This window comes from Pleurodeles waltl, chromosome 9 (genome assembly GCF_031143425.1).
Source record: "Pleurodeles waltl isolate 20211129_DDA chromosome 9, aPleWal1.hap1.20221129, whole genome shotgun sequence".
NCBI classification, from domain to species: Eukaryota; Metazoa; Chordata; class Amphibia; order Caudata; family Salamandridae; genus Pleurodeles; species Pleurodeles waltl.
In genome coordinates, this window is record NC_090448.1 from 175,762,917 (window position 1) to 175,777,995 (window position 15,079).

Sequence of the window (15,079 nt, forward strand, 5' to 3'; positions counted from 1 at the left end):
GCAGAAAGTTCTGGAATCTGAGAGGAGCCACAAATTTCCTTCCACCCAGCTTTCCCCCAAGTCTCCCGATAAAAATGATACCTCACTTGTGTGGGTAGGCCTAGCGCCCGCGACAGGAAACGCCCCAAAGCGCAACGTGGACACATCCAAATTTTTGAAAGAAAACAGAGGTGTTTTTTGCAAAGTGCCTACCTGTAGATTTTGGCCTCTAGCTCAGCCGGCACCTAGGGAAACCTACCAAACCTGTGCATTTCTGAAAACTAGAGACCTAGGGGAATCCAAGATGGGGTGACTTGTGTGGCTCGGACCAGGTTCTGTTACCCAGAATCCTTTGCAAACCTCAAAATTTGGCTAAAAAAACACATGTTCCTCACATTTCTGTGGCAGAAAGTTCTGGAATCTGAGAGGAGCCACAAATTTCCTTCCACCCAGCGTTCCCCCAAGTCTCCCGATAAAAATGATACCTCACTTGTGTGGGTAGGCCTAGCGCCCGCGAAAGGAAACGCCCCAAAGCGCAACGTGGACACATCCAAATTTTTTAAAGAAAACAGAGGTGTTTTTTGCAAAGTGCCTACCTGTAGATTTTGGCCTCTAGCTCAGCCGGCACCTAGGGAAACCTACCAAACCTGTGCATTTCTGAAAACTAGAGACCGAGGGGAATCCAAGATGAGGTGACTTGTGTGGCTCGGACCAAGTTCTGTTACTCTGACTCCATTGCAAACCTCAAAATTTGGCTAAAAAAACACATGTTCCTCACATTTCTGTGGCAGAAAGTTCTGGAATCTGAGAGGAGCTACAAATTTCCTTCCACCCAGCTTTCCCCCAAGTCTCCCGATAAAAATGATACCTCACTTGTGTGGGTAGGCCTAGCGCCCGCGACAGGAAACGCCCCAAAGCGCAACGTGGACACATCCAAATTTTTGAAAGAAAACAGAGGTGTTTTTTGCAAAGTGCCTACCTGTAGATTTTGGCCTCTAGCTCAGCCGGCACCTAGGGAAACCTACCAAACCTGTGCATTTCTGAAAACTAGAGACCTAGGGGAATCCAAGATGGGGTGACTTGTGTGGCTCGGACCAGGTTCTGTTACCCTGAATCCTTGGCAAACCTCAAAATTTGGCTAAAAAAACACATGTTCCTCACATTTCTGTGGCAGAAAGTTCTGGAATCTGAGAGGAGCCACAAATTTCCTTCCACCCAGCGTTCCCCCAAGTCTCCCGATAAAAATGATACCTCACTTGTGTGGGTAGGCCTAGCGCCCGCGACAGGAAACGCCCCAAAGCGCAACGTGGACACATCCAAATTTTTGAAAGAAAACAGAGGTGTTTTTTGCAAAGTGCCTACCTGCAGATTTTGGCCTCTAGCTCAGCCGGCACCTAGGGAAGCCTACCAAACCTGTGCATTTCTGAAAACTAGAGACCTAGGGGAATCCAAGATGTGGTGACTTGTGTGGCTCGGACCAGGTTCTGTTACCCTGAATCCTTTGCAAACCTCAAAATTTGGCTAAAAAAACACATGTTCCTCACATTTCTGTGGCAGAAAGTTCTGAAATCTGAGAGGAGCCACAAATTTCCTTCCACCCAGCTTTCCCCCAAGTCTCCCGATAAAAATGATACCTCACTTGTGTGGGTAGGCCTAGCGCCCGCGACAGGAAACGCCCCAAAGCGCAACGTGGACACATCCAAATTTTTGAAAGAAAACAGAGGTGTTTTTTGCAAAGTGCCTACCTGTAGATTTTGGCCTCTAGCTCAGCCGGCACCTAGGGAAACCTACCAAACCTGTGCATTTCTGAAAACTAGAGACCTAGGGGAATCCAAGATGGGGTGACTTGTGTGGCTCGGACCAGGTTCTGTTACCCTGAATCCTTTGCAAACCTCAAAATTTGGCTAAAAAAACACATGTTCCTCACATTTCTGTGGCAGAAAGTTCTGGAATCTGAGAGGAGCCACAAATTTCCTTCCACCCAGCTTTCCCCCAAGTCTCCCGATAAAAATGATACCTCACTTGTGTGGGTAGGCCTAGCGCCCGCGACAGGAAACGCCCCAAAGCGCAACGTGGACACATCCAAATTTTTGAAAGAAAACAGAGGTGTTTTTTGCAAAGTGCCTACCTGTAGATTTTGGCCTCTAGCTCAGCCGGCACCTAGGGAAACCTACCAAACCTGTGCATTTCTGAAAACTAGAGACCTAGGGGAATCCAAGATGGGGTGACTTGTGTGGCTCGGACCAGGTTCTGTTACCCAGAATCCTTTGCAAACCTCACAATTTGGCTAAAAAAACACATGTTCCTCACATTTCTGTGGCAGAAAGTTCTGGAATCTGAGAGGAGCCACAAATTTCCTTCCACCCAGCGTTCCCCCAAGTCTCCCGATAAAAATGATACCTCACTTGTGTGGGTAGGCCTAGCGCCCGCGAAAGGAAACGCCCCAAAGCGCAACGTGGACACATCCAAATTTTTTAAAGAAAACAGAGGTGTTTTTTGCAAAGTGCCTACCTGTAGATTTTGGCCTCTAGCTCAGCCGGCACCTAGGGAAACCTACCAAACCTGTGCATTTCTGAAAACTAGAGACCTAGGGGAATCCAAGATGAGGTGACTTGTGTGGCTCGGACCAAGTTCTGTTACTCTGACTCCATTGCAAACCTCAAAATTTGGCTAAAAAAACACATGTTCCTCACATTTCTGTGGCAGAAAGTTCTGGAATCTGAGAGGAGCCACAAATTTCCTTCCACCCAGCGTTCCCCCAAGTCTCCTGATAAAAATGATACCTCACTTGTGTGGGTAGGCCTAGCGCCCGCGACAGGAAACGCCCCAAAGCGCAACGTGGACACATCCAAATTTTTGAAAGAAAACAGAGGTGTTTTTTGCAAAGTGCCTACCTGTAGATTTTGGCCTCTAGCTCAGCCGGCACCTAGGGAAACCTACCAAATCTGTGCATTTCTGAAAACTAGAGACCTAGGGGAATCCAAGATGAGGTGACTTGTGTGGCTCGGACCAGGTTCTGTTACCCTGAATCCTTTGCAAACCTCAAAATTTGGCTAAAAAAACACATGTTCCTCACATTTCTGTGGCAGAAAGTTCTGGAATCTGAGAGGAGCCACAAATTTCCTTCCACCCAGCTTTCCCCCAAGTCTCCCGATAAAAATGATACCTCACTTGTGTGGGTAGGCCTAGCGCCCGCGACAGGAAACACCCCAAAGCGCAACGTGGACACATCCAAATTTTTGAAAGAAAACAGAGGTGTTTTTTGCAAAGTGCCTACCTGTAAATTTTGGCCTCTAGCTCAGCCGGCACCTAGGGAAACCTACCAAACCTGTGCATTTCTGAAAACTAGAGACCTAGGGGAATCCAAGATGGGGTGACTTGTGTGGCTCGGACCAGGTTCTGTTACCCAGAATCCTTTGCAAACCTCAAAATTTGGCTAAAAAAACACATGTTCCTCACATTTCTGTGGCAGAAAGTTCTGGAATCTGAGAGGAGCCACAAATTTCCTTCCACCCAGCGTTCCCCCAAGTCTCCCGATAAAAATGATACCTCACTTGTGTGGGTAGGCCTAGCGCCCGCGACAGGAAACGCCCCAAAGCGCATCGTGGACACATCCAAATTTTTGAAAGAAAACAGAGGTGTTTTTTGCAAAGTGCCTACCTGTAGATTTTGGCCTCAAGCTCAGCCGGCACCTAGGGAAACCTACCAAACCTGTGCATTTCTGAAAACTAGAGACCTAGGGGAATCCAAGATGAGGTGACTTGTGTGGCTCGGACCAAGTTCTGTTACCCTGACTCCTTTGCAAACCTCAAAATTTGGCTAAAAAAACACATGTTCCTCACATTTCTGTGGCAGAAAGTTCTGGAATCTGAGAGGAGCCACAAATTTCCTTCCACCCAGCGTTCCCCCAAGTCTCCCGATAAAAATGATACCTCACTTGTGTGGGTAGGCCTAGCGCCCGCGAAAGGAAACGCCCCAAAGCGCAACGTGGACACATCCAAATTTTTTAAAGAAAACAGAGGTGTTTTTTGCAAAGTGCCTACCTGTAGATTTTGGCCTCTAGCTCAGCCGGCACCTAGGGAAACCTACCAAACCTGTGCATTTCTGAAAACTAGAGACCTAGGGGAATCCAAGATGAGGTGACTTGTGTGGCTCGGACCAGGTTCTGTTACCCTGAATCCTTTGCAAACCTCAAAATTTGGCTAAAAAAACACATGTTCCTCACATTTCTGTGGCAGAAAGTTCTGGAATCTGAGAGGAGCCACAAATTTCCTTCCACCCAGCGTTCCCCCAAGTCTCCCGATAAAAATGATACCTCACTTGTGTGGGTAGGCCTAGCGCCCGCAACAGGAAACGCCCCAAAGCGCAACGTGGACACATCCAAATTTTTTAAAGAAAACAGAGGTGTTTTTTGCAAAGTGCCTACCTGTAGATTTTGACCTCTAGCTCAGCCGGCACCTAGGGAAACCTACCAAACCTGTGCATTTCTGAAAACTAGAGACCTAGGGGAATCCAAGATGAGGTGACTTGTGTGGCTCGGACCAAGTTCTGTTACTCTGACTCCTTTGCAAACCTCAAAATGTGGCTAAAAAAACACATGTTCCTCACATTTCTGTGGCAGAAAGTTCTGGAATCTGAGAGGAGTCACAAATTTCCTTCCACCCAGCGTTCCCCCAAGTCTCCCGATAAAAATGATACCTCACTTGTGTGGGTAGGCCTGGCGCCCGCGACAGGAAACGCCCCAAAGCGCAACGTGGACACATCCAAATTTTTGAAAGAAAACAGAGGTGTTTTTTGCAAAGTGCCTACCTGTAGATTTTGGCCTCTACCTCAGCCGGCACCTAGGGAAGCCTACCAAACCTGTGCATTTCTGAAAACTAGAGACCTAGGGGAATCCAAGATGAGGTGACTTGTGTGGCTCGGACCAGGTTCTGTTACCCTGAATCCTTTGCAAACCTCAAAATTTGGCTAAAAAAACACATGTTCCTCACATTTCTGTGGCAGAAAGTTCTGGAATCTGAGAGGAGCCCAAATTTCCTTCCACCCAGCGTTCTCCCAAGTCTCCTGATAAAAATGATACCTCACTTGTGTGGGTAGGCCTAGCGCCCGCAACAGGAAACGCCCCAAAGCGCAACGTGGACACATCCAAATTTTTTAAAGAAAACAGAGGTGTTTTTTGCAAAGTGCCTACCTGTAGATTTTGGCCTGTAGCTCAGCCGGCACCTAGGGAAACCTACCAAATCTGTGCATTTCTGAAAACTAGAGACCTAGGGGAATCCAAGATGAGGTGACTTGTGTGGCTCGGACCAAGTTCTGTTACCCTGAATCCTTTGCAAACCTCAAAATTTGGCTAAAAAAACACATGTTCCTCACATTTCTGTGGCAGAAAGTTCTGGAATCTGAGAGGAGCCACAAATTTCCTTCCACCCAGCTTTCCCCCAAGTCTCCCGATAAAAATGATACCTCACTTGTGTGGGTAGGCCTAGTGCCCGTGACAGGAAACGCCCCAAAGCGCAACGTGGACACATCCAAATTTTTGAAAGAAAACAGAGGTGTTTTTTGCAAAGTGCCTACCTGTAGATTTTGGCCTCTAGCTCAGCCGGCACCTAGGGAAACCTACCAAACCTGTGCATTTCTGAAAACTAGAGACCTAGGGGAATCCAAGATGGGGTGACTTGTGTGGCTCGGACCAAGTTCTGTTACCCTGACTCCTTTGCAAACCTCAAAATTTGGCTAAAAAAACACATGTTCCTCACATTTCTGTGGCAGAAAGTTCTGGAATCTGAGAGGAGCCACAAATTTCCTTCCACCCAGCGTTCCCCCAAGTCTCCCGATAAAAATGATACCTCACTTGTGTGGGTAGGCCTAGCGCCCGCGACAGGAAACGCCCCAAAGCGCAACGTGGACACATCCACATTTTTTAAAGAAAACAGAGGTGTTTTTTGCAAAGTGCCTACCTGTAGATTTTGACCTCTAGCTCAGCCGGCACCTAGGGAAACCTACCAAACCTGTGCATTTCTGAAAACTAGAGACCTAGGGGAATCCAAGATGAGGTGACTTGTGTGGCTCGGACCAAGTTCTGTTACTCTGACTCCTTTGCAAACCTCAAAATGTGGCTAAAAAAACACATGTTCCTCAAATTTCTGTGGCAGAAAGTTCTGGAATCTGAGAGGAGCCACAAATTTCCTTCCACCCAGCGTTCCCCCAAGTCTCCCGATAAAAATGATACCTCACTTGTGTGGGTAGGCCTGGCGCCCGCGACAGGAAACGCCCCAAAGCGCAACGTGGACACATCCAAATTTTTGAAAGAAAACAGAGGTGTTTTTTGCAAAGTGCCTACCTGTAGATTTTGGCCTCTAGCTCAGCCGGCACCTAGGGAAACCTACCAAACCTGTGCATTTCTGAAAACTAGAGACCTAGGGGAATCCAAGATGAGGTGACTTGTGTGGCTCGGACCAGGTTCTGTTACCCTGAATCCTTTGCAAACCTCAAAATTTGGCTAAAAAAACACATGTTCCTCACATTTCTGTGGCAGAAAGTTCTGGAATCTGAGAGGAGCCACAAATTTCCTTCCACCCAGCGTTCCCCCAAGTCTCCCGATAAAAATGATACCTCACTTGTGTGGGTAGGCCTAGCGCCCGCAACAGGAAACGCCCCAAAGCGCAACGTGGACACATCCAAATTTTTTAAAGAAAACAGAGGTGTTTTTTGCAAAGTGCCTACCTGTAGATTTTGACCTCTAGCTCAGCCGGCACCTAGGGAAACCTACCAAACCTGTGCATTTCTGAAAACTAGAGACCTAGGGGAATCCAAGATGAGGTGACTTGTGTGGCTCGGACCAAGTTCTGTTACTCTGACTCCTTTGCAAACCTCAAAATGTGGCTAAAAAAACACATGTTCCTCACATTTCTGTGGCAGAAAGTTCTGGAATCTGAGAGGAGCCACAAATTTCCTTCCACCCAGCGTTCCCCCAAGTCTCCCGATAAAAATGATACCTCACTTGTGTGGGTAGGCCTAGCGCCCGCGACAGGAAACGCCCCAAAGCGCAACGTGGACACATCCAAATTTTTGAAAGAAAACAGAGGTGTTTTTTGCAAAGTGCCTACCTGTAGATTTTGGCCTCTAGCTCAGCCGGCACCTAGGGAAGCCTACCAAACCTGTGCATTTCTGAAAACTAGAGACCTAGGGGAATCCAAGATGTGGTGACTTGTGTGGCTCGGACCAGGTTCTGTTACCCTGAATCCTTTGCAAACCTCAAAATTTGGCTAAAAAAACACATGTTCCTCACATTTCTGTGGCAGAAAGTTCTGAAATCTGAGAGGAGCTACAAATTTCCTTCCACCCAGCTTTCCCCCAAGTCTCCCGATAAAAATGATACCTCACTTGTGTGGGTAGGCCTAGCGCCCGCGACAGGAAACGCCCCAAAGCGCAACGTGGACACATCCAAATTTTTGAAAGAAAACAGAGGTGTTTTTTGCAAAGTGCCTACCTGTAGATTTTGGCCTCTAGCTCAGCCGGCACCTAGGGAAACCTACCAAACCTGTGCATTTCTGAAAACTAGAGACCTAGGGGAATCCAAGATGGGGTGACTTGTGTGGCTCGGACCAGGTTCTGTTACCCAGAATCCTTTGCAAACCTCAAAATTTGGCTAAAAAAACACATGTTCCTCACATTTCTGTGGCAGAAAGTTCTGGAATCTGAGAGGAGCCACAAATTTCCTTCCACCCAGCGTTCCCCCAAGTCTCCCGATAAAAATGATACCTCACTTGTGTGGGTAGGCCTAGCGCCCGCGACAGGAAACGCCCCAAAGCGCATCGTGGACACATCCAAATTTTTGAAAGAAAACAGAGGTGTTTTTTGCAAAGTGCCTACCTGTAGATTTTGGCCTCTAGCTCAGCCGGCACCTAGGGAAACCTACCAAACCTGTGCATTTCTGAAAACTAGAGACCTAGGGGAATCCAAGATGGGGTGACTTGTGTGGCTCGGACCAGGTTCTGTTACCCTGAATCCTTTGCAAACCTCAAAAGTTGGCTAAAAAAACACATGTTCCTCACATTTCTGTGGCAGAAAGTTCTGGAATCTGAGAGGAGCCACAAATTTCCTTCCACCCAGCTTTCCCCCAAGTCTCCCGATAAAAATGATACCTCACTTGTGTGGGTAGGCCTAGCGCCCGCGACAGGAAACGCCCCAAAGCGCAACGTGGACACATCCAAATTTTTGAAAGAAAACAGAGGTGTTTTTTGCAAAGTGCCTACCTGTAGATTTTGGCCTCTAGCTCAGCCGGCACCTAGGGAAACCTACCAAACCTGTGCATTTCTGAAAACTAGAGACCTAGGGGAATCCAAGATGGGGTGACTTGTGTGGCTCGGACCAGGTTCTGTTACCCAGAATCCTTTGCAAACCTCAAAATTTGGCTAAAAAAACACATGTTCCTCACATTTCTGTGGCAGAAAGTTCTGGAATCTGAGAGGAGCCACAAATTTCCTTCCACCCAGCGTTCCCCCAAGTCTCCCGATAAAAATGATACCTCACTTGTGTGGGTAGGCCTAGCGCCCGCGAAAGGAAACGCCCCAAAGCGCAACGTGGACACATCCAAATTTTTTAAAGAAAACAGAGGTGTTTTTTGCAAAGTGCCTACCTGTAGATTTTGGCCTCTAGCTCAGCCGGCACCTAGGGAAACCTACCAAACCTGTGCATTTCTGAAAACTAGAGACCGAGGGGAATCCAAGATGAGGTGACTTGTGTGGCTCGGACCAAGTTCTGTTACTCTGACTCCATTGCAAACCTCAAAATTTGGCTAAAAAAACACATGTTCCTCACATTTCTGTGGCAGAAAGTTCTGGAATCTGAGAGGAGCTACAAATTTCCTTCCACCCAGCTTTCCCCCAAGTCTCCCGATAAAAATGATACCTCACTTGTGTGGGTAGGCCTAGCGCCCGCGACAGGAAACGCCCCAAAGCGCAACGTGGACACATCCAAATTTTTGAAAGAAAACAGAGGTGTTTTTTGCAAAGTGCCTACCTGTAGATTTTGGCCTCTAGCTCAGCCGGCACCTAGGGAAACCTACCAAACCTGTGCATTTCTGAAAACTAGAGACCTAGGGGAATCCAAGATGGGGTGACTTGTGTGGCTCGGACCAGGTTCTGTTACCCTGAATCCTTGGCAAACCTCAAAATTTGGCTAAAAAAACACATGTTCCTCACATTTCTGTGGCAGAAAGTTCTGGAATCTGAGAGGAGCCACAAATTTCCTTCCACCCAGCGTTCCCCCAAGTCTCCCGATAAAAATGATACCTCACTTGTGTGGGTAGGCCTAGCGCCCGCGACAGGAAACGCCCCAAAGAGCAACGTGGACACATCCAAATTTTTGAAAGAAAACAGAGGTGTTTTTTGCAAAGTGCCTACCTGCAGATTTTGGCCTCTAGCTCAGCCGGCACCTAGGGAAGCCTACCAAACCTGTGCATTTCTGAAAACTAGAGACCTAGGGGAATCCAAGATGTGGTGACTTGTGTGGCTCGGACCAGGTTCTGTTACCCTGAATCCTTTGCAAACCTCAAAATTTGGCTAAAAAAACACATGTTCCTCACATTTCTGTGGCAGAAAGTTCTGAAATCTGAGAGGAGCCACAAATTTCCTTCCACCCAGCTTTCCCCCAAGTCTCCCGATAAAAATGATACCTCACTTGTGTGGGTAGGCCTAGCGCCCGCGACAGGAAACGCCCCAAAGCGCAACGTGGACACATCCAAATTTTTGAAAGAAAACAGAGGTGTTTTTTGCAAAGTGCCTACCTGTAGATTTTGGCCTCTAGCTCAGCCGGCACCTAGGGAAACCTACCAAACCTGTGCATTTCTGAAAACTAGAGACCTAGGGGAATCCAAGATGGGGTGACTTGTGTGGCTCGGACCAGGTTCTGTTACCCTGAATCCTTTGCAAACCTCAAAATTTGGCTAAAAAAACACATGTTCCTCACATTTCTGTGGCAGAAAGTTCTGGAATCTGAGAGGAGCCACAAATTTCCTTCCACCCAGCTTTCCCCCAAGTCTCCCGATAAAAATGATACCTCACTTGTGTGGGTAGGCCTAGCGCCCGCGACAGGAAACGCCCCAAAGCGCAACGTGGACACATCCAAATTTTTGAAAGAAAACAGAGGTGTTTTTTGCAAAGTGCCTACCTGTAGATTTTGGCCTCTAGCTCAGCCGGCACCTAGGGAAACCTACCAAACCTGTGCATTTCTGAAAACTAGAGACCTAGGGGAATCCAAGATGGGGTGACTTGTGTGGCTCGGACCAGGTTCTGTTACCCAGAATCCTTTGCAAACCTCACAATTTGGCTAAAAAAACACATGTTCCTCACATTTCTGTGGCAGAAAGTTCTGGAATCTGAGAGGAGCCACAAATTTCCTTCCACCCAGCGTTCCCCCAAGTCTCCCGATAAAAATGATACCTCACTTGTGTGGGTAGGCCTAGCGCCCGCGAAAGGAAACGCCCCAAAGCGCAACGTGGACACATCCAAATTTTTTAAAGAAAACAGAGGTGTTTTTTGCAAAGTGCCTACCTGTAGATTTTGGCCTCTAGCTCAGCCGGCACCTAGGGAAACCTACCAAACCTGTGCATTTCTGAAAACTAGAGACCTAGGGGAATCCAAGATGAGGTGACTTGTGTGGCTCGGACCAAGTTCTGTTACTCTGACTCCATTGCAAACCTCAAAATTTGGCTAAAAAAACACATGTTCCTCACATTTCTGTGGCAGAAAGTTCTGGAATCTGAGAGGAGCCACAAATTTCCTTCCACCCAGCGTTCCCCCAAGTCTCCTGATAAAAATGATACCTCACTTGTGTGGGTAGGCCTAGCGCCCGCGACAGGAAACGCCCCAAAGCGCAACGTGGACACATCCAAATTTTTGAAAGAAAACAGAGGTGTTTTTTGCAAAGTGCCTACCTGTAGATTTTGGCCTCTAGCTCAGCCGGCACCTAGGGAAACCTACCAAATCTGTGCATTTCTGAAAACTAGAGACCTAGGGGAATCCAAGATGAGGTGACTTGTGTGGCTCGGACCAGGTTCTGTTACCCTGAATCCTTTGCAAACCTCAAAATTTGGCTAAAAAAACACATGTTCCTCACATTTCTGTGGCAGAAAGTTCTGGAATCTGAGAGGAGCCACAAATTTCCTTCCACCCAGCTTTCCCCCAAGTCTCCCGATAAAAATGATACCTCACTTGTGTGGGTAGGCCTAGCGCCCGCGACAGGAAACACCCCAAAGCGCAACGTGGACACATCCAAATTTTTGAAAGAAAACAGAGGTGTTTTTTGCAAAGTGCCTACCTGTAAATTTTGGCCTCTAGCTCAGCCGGCACCTAGGGAAACCTACCAAACCTGTGCATTTCTGAAAACTAGAGACCTAGGGGAATCCAAGATGGGGTGACTTGTGTGGCTCGGACCAGGTTCTGTTACCCAGAATCCTTTGCAAACCTCAAAATTTGGCTAAAAAAACACATGTTCCTCACATTTCTGTGGCAGAAAGTTCTGGAATCTGAGAGGAGCCACAAATTTCCTTCCACCCAGCGTTCCCCCAAGTCTCCCGATAAAAATGATACCTCACTTGTGTGGGTAGGCCTAGCGCCCGCGACAGGAAACGCCCCAAAGCGCATCGTGGACACATCCAAATTTTTGAAAGAAAACAGAGGTGTTTTTTGCAAAGTGCCTACCTGTAGATTTTGGCCTCAAGCTCAGCCGGCACCTAGGGAAACCTACCAAACCTGTGCATTTCTGAAAACTAGAGACCTAGGGGAATCCAAGATGAGGTGACTTGTGTGGCTCGGACCAAGTTCTGTTACCCTGACTCCTTTGCAAACCTCAAAATTTGGCTAAAAAAACACATGTTCCTCACATTTCTGTGGCAGAAAGTTCTGGAATCTGAGAGGAGCCACAAATTTCCTTCCACCCAGCGTTCCCCCAAGTCTCCCGATAAAAATGATACCTCACTTGTGTGGGTAGGCCTAGCGCCCGCGAAAGGAAACGCCCCAAAGCGCAACGTGGACACATCCAAATTTTTTAAAGAAAACAGAGGTGTTTTTTGCAAAGTGCCTACCTGTAGATTTTGGCCTCTAGCTCAGCCGGCACCTAGGGAAACCTACCAAACCTGTGCATTTCTGAAAACTAGAGACCTAGGGGAATCCAAGATGAGGTGACTTGTGTGGCTCGGACCAGGTTCTGTTACCCTGAATCCTTTGCAAACCTCAAAATTTGGCTAAAAAAACACATGTTCCTCACATTTCTGTGGCAGAAAGTTCTGGAATCTGAGAGGAGCCACAAATTTCCTTCCACCCAGCGTTCCCCCAAGTCTCCCGATAAAAATGATACCTCACTTGTGTGGGTAGGCCTAGCGCCCGCAACAGGAAACGCCCCAAAGCGCAACGTGGACACATCCAAATTTTTTAAAGAAAACAGAGGTGTTTTTTGCAAAGTGCCTACCTGTAGATTTTGACCTCTAGCTCAGCCGGCACCTAGGGAAACCTACCAAACCTGTGCATTTCTGAAAACTAGAGACCTAGGGGAATCCAAGATGAGGTGACTTGTGTGGCTCGGACCAAGTTCTGTTACTCTGACTCCTTTGCAAACCTCAAAATGTGGCTAAAAAAACACATGTTCCTCACATTTCTGTGGCAGAAAGTTCTGGAATCTGAGAGGAGTCACAAATTTCCTTCCACCCAGCGTTCCCCCAAGTCTCCCGATAAAAATGATACCTCACTTGTGTGGGTAGGCCTGGCGCCCGCGACAGGAAACGCCCCAAAGCGCAACGTGGACACATCCAAATTTTTGAAAGAAAACAGAGGTGTTTTTTGCAAAGTGCCTACCTGTAGATTTTGGCCTCTACCTCAGCCGGCACCTAGGGAAGCCTACCAAACCTGTGCATTTCTGAAAACTAGAGACCTAGGGGAATCCAAGATGAGGTGACTTGTGTGGCTCGGACCAGGTTCTGTTACCCTGAATCCTTTGCAAACCTCAAAATTTGGCTAAAAAAACACATGTTCCTCACATTTCTGTGGCAGAAAGTTCTGGAATCTGAGAGGAGCCCAAATTTCCTTCCACCCAGCGTTCTCCCAAGTCTCCTGATAAAAATGATACCTCACTTGTGTGGGTAGGCCTAGCGCCCGCAACAGGAAACGCCCCAAAGCGCAACGTGGACACATCCAAATTTTTTAAAGAAAACAGAGGTGTTTTTTGCAAAGTGCCTACCTGTAGATTTTGGCCTGTAGCTCAGCCGGCACCTAGGGAAACCTACCAAATCTGTGCATTTCTGAAAACTAGAGACCTAGGGGAATCCAAGATGAGGTGACTTGTGTGGCTCGGACCAAGTTCTGTTACCCTGAATCCTTTGCAAACCTCAAAATTTGGCTAAAAAAACACATGTTCCTCACATTTCTGTGGCAGAAAGTTCTGGAATCTGAGAGGAGCCACAAATTTCCTTCCACCCAGCTTTCCCCCAAGTCTCCCGATAAAAATGATACCTCACTTGTGTGGGTAGGCCTAGTGCCCGTGACAGGAAACGCCCCAAAGCGCAACGTGGACACATCCAAATTTTTGAAAGAAAACAGAGGTGTTTTTTGCAAAGTGCCTACCTGTAGATTTTGGCCTCTAGCTCAGCCGGCACCTAGGGAAACCTACCAAACCTGTGCATTTCTGAAAACTAGAGACCTAGGGGAATCCAAGATGGGGTGACTTGTGTGGCTCGGACCAGGTTCTGTTACCCAGAATCCTTTGCAAACCTCAAAATTTGGCTAAAAAAACACATGTTCCTCACATTTCTGTGGCAGAAAGTTCTGGAATCTGAGAGGAGCCACAAATTTTCTTTCCACCCAGCTTTCCCCCAAGTCTCCCGATAAAAATGATACCTCACTTGTGTGGGTAGGCCTAGCGCCCGCGACAGGAAACGCCCCAAAGCGCAACGTGGACACATCCAAATTTTTTAAAGAAAACAGAGGTGTTTTTTGCAAAGTGCCTACCTGTAGATTTTGGCCTCTAGCTCAGCCGGCACCTAGGGAAACCTACCAAACCTGTGCATTTCTGAAAACTAGAGACCTAGGGGAATCCAAGATGGGGTGACTTGTGTGGCTCGGACCAAGTTCTGTTACCCTGACTCCTTTGCAAACCTCAAAATTTGGCTAAAAAAACACATGTTCCTCACATTTCTGTGGCAGAAAGTTCTGGAATCTGAGAGGAGCCACAAATTTCCTTCCACCCAGCGTTCCCCCAAGTCTCCCGATAAAAATGATACCTCACTTGTGTGGGTAGGCCTAGCGCCCGCGACAGGAAACGCCCCAAAGCGCAACGTGGACACATCCACATTTTTTAAAGAAAACAGAGGTGTTTTTTGCAAAGTGCCTACCTGTAGATTTTGACCTCTAGCTCAGCCGGCACCTAGGGAAACCTACCAAACCTGTGCATTTCTGAAAACTAGAGACCTAGGGGAATCCAAGATGAGGTGACTTGTGTGGCTCGGACCAAGTTCTGTTACTCTGACTCCTTTGCAAACCTCAAAATGTGGCTAAAAAAACACATGTTCCTCAAATTTCTGTGGCAGAAAGTTCTGGAATCTGAGAGGAGCCACAAATTTCCTTCCACCCAGCGTTCCCCCAAGTCTCCCGATAAAAATGATACCTCACTTGTGTGGGTAGGCCTGGCGCCCGCGACAGGAAACGCCCCAAAGCGCAACGTGGACACATCCAAATTTTTGAAAGAAAACAGAGGTGTTTTTTGCAAAGTGCCTACCTGTAGATTTTGGCCTCTAGCTCAGCCGGCACCTAGGGAAACCTACCAAACCTGTGCATTTCTGAAAACTAGAGACCTAGGGGAATCCAAGATGAGGTGACTTGTGTGGCTCGGACCAGGTTCTGTTACCCTGAATCCTTTGCAAACCTCAAAATTTGGCTAAAAAAACACATGTTCCTCACATTTCTGTGGCAGAAAGTTCTGGAATCTGAGAGGAGCCACAAATTTCCTTCCACCCAGCGTTCCCCCAAGTCTCCCGATAAAAATGATACCTCACTTGTGTGGGTAGGCCTAGCGCCCGCAACAGGAAACGCCCCAAAGCGCAACGTGGACA